The sequence below is a fragment of the Hibiscus syriacus genome, unplaced genomic scaffold (assembly GCF_006381635.1).
Source record: "Hibiscus syriacus cultivar Baekdansim isolate YM2019G1 unplaced genomic scaffold, ASM638163v2 tig00113123_pilon, whole genome shotgun sequence".
NCBI lineage: Eukaryota > Viridiplantae > Streptophyta > Magnoliopsida > Malvales > Malvaceae > Hibiscus > Hibiscus syriacus.
Window position 1 is genome coordinate 1,356,354 of NW_024063443.1, and position 2,430 is coordinate 1,358,783.

At 37.3% G+C, this 2,430-nt stretch overlaps 1 pseudogene; it reads right to left on the reverse strand.

Moving 5' to 3' along the window:
- Positions 1–219: 219 nt before the first annotated feature.
- LOC120185440 lies at positions 220–2,200 on the reverse strand (annotated as a pseudogene).
- Positions 2,201–2,430: the final 230 nt, after the last annotated feature.

The following is a 2,430-nucleotide window of genomic DNA, read 5'->3' on the forward strand; positions in this document are numbered from 1 at the left end:
AGCAGTGGTTGATGATGTCCAATTCATTGCAGACAATTCTTGAAGCTTCCATGAGTTGTAGACCATCCAAAACTAATAGATATTATTAACATTAGTTTTTCTTAAAGATGACAAATACTCATTATCCTGATTTCAACACCAAGAGAGAATAAAAAGGGATAAAGGCTCCCCGCATCTATACAATAACCACCAGATTTTTAAACTCACAATGGGGGAACATAAAAATACAACCTCAAAAAATATTCACTAGATATGGTCTGCAAAAGCTCACACCCACCATTGAATCAAGCAGGGCAAGGATCCAAAAAAATAAATCCAAATCGGCCTGCAACTCCATGGGAGACAAGATACACTAGTTCTTCACTTCTAACATTAACATATTAAGACATGGAAGAGGAAGATGAACCAGGGAATAGTAGTCGATAATACTGTACAGCGGGGGTGGCAGAAAAACTAATACTACATCATCTCCCAGCACCAACCAAGGTTTTCTCCTCGCTGTCTCTCTGCTTTAAGGATGTTGCTGGGACTGAAAGCGGGAGCTTTGTCGTTGAATGAGATGAATCTTGATTTGGTACAAGAGTCTCTTCATGCATGGAAACAGGAGTTGGCTGAACTGGTTTCGTGCGTAGTGGAAGGGAAGGTCTTTGTTTGCAGATAATGCCAAAAGCTCCTTCTCCTCGAGCCCTTTTGTCGGCCCAAGGCTGCACCGGTCTGGTGTGTGTTTGGCTAATGCATCTTTGAATTTTTTGATCTGTTGAATTGTCATTGTAATTTAGAACACATACCATGATAAACATGATTAATACTAAAACGATGGTTATGAACAAATAATCATGCAATGTCGACTGAGATGCAAAATCAGCTGCATCTGATGAGCAGCAATTGGAACTATCCAGAAAAAACAAACGAAAGCAACAAAAATATGCAGCATGCAAATGTCAACGCGTCTAACAATTATATCTTTGAGGAAAGACAACAATAAACGATCAGTTGATCCAAAGTAAGATGCATTTTTCGTAATGAAATCAGAGTCGTATACATTCAAGGGCGTGCATCATACATAAAAAACCATGAGCAGGAAATGGTAAAATAGACTAATTTGGAATCTATCTATGGAACCATGCCTGATAAATTTGCATCTGAAAGGAAGGATTCGACACTGACCGTGGCATTAGTACAGCTAAAGCTGCATACACGTCCCTGAGCGCCTCGATAGAACCGGAAGAAAGGCAACACATGGACATTAAGACTATAGCACATCGACTTATGCTCCTCGTAATTCACCTGAAGAAACTGAACATCTGGATTCATCTCTGCAAATTGGCAAATCTGCCAAATCCAACATCCAAATCCACAATCAATCCGAATCTGAACAAAAAAAGAACATGTAGTACACAACCATGCAAAAGCATGTATAAATATATAGGCACACACCTTGGGATGAAGAGCCTTGCAACCACCACAACCAGGGGAGAAGAAATCAACCACAACAAGCTTATCACCAGCATTCAAAAGAGAATCGACCAATTCTTGAGCAGATGTAACTTCTTTCATATTTGGTTGAAGCCCTTTCTCCCACCATTTTTGACCTCGACTAATAAGTCCAGTTTTCATCTGATTTCATTGAACAAATCCAGAGGTGGGAAAGTGAAACCAACTAATATTTCTTTATCTATGTAACAGATCAAGCTATGGGGACGAAAAAGGTTTAATTCACTATACAAATAAAAATATAGCCACACTTCTCCACAAAAATAAGAAGAAAAACACAGATCTAGAAATTGAAATAAAAAACATGTCAAGTCAATAAAATCAAACCTGTGCTTTGATGGGAACTTGAGGAAACCTTCTCTTGTTCATGTTTTCCTTCTCCATAAAATGCACTCTTTGACCATTAAAATCACTACTCGAAGCGAGAGATTTCACCATCAAAGAAAAAAAACTGTTCTTTTTCAAACAAAACCCAGAAATTTTCTTAGGAACCAAACAAGCTCCACCTTCTAAATTCTTCTTCTGACTATAGTGACCAGTGGGAAACAGATTTGCCTTCCCCAGAACTTCTGCCATAGCTAGTTTTTCTTTTTCTCGCAACAAGAATCAGAAACCAAGATCGAAAATTGAACCCTTTTTTTAATCTCAACGAAAATTAAAATAATAATAGAGAAGAAGAGTTTCTTTTGCAGTCTCTTTAAAGTTTAAAGCAAAAGTGATTTGTTTCTCTCTCTTCACCCTTTTTCTCGGTTGGATTTGGTTCAAGTTTGTTTGTTATTTTAAGGTCTAAAAGTTAATTTCAGCCGTTGATAATTTTGTCATGATGTAATTTAACGGTCTGTGATGGACAATTTTCTATCTGAAAGAGTATCAGAAAACGTATTGGATAAGGTATTTTTTAGGTAAAAATGTGTAAGAGGTATCTTTACTTATTAA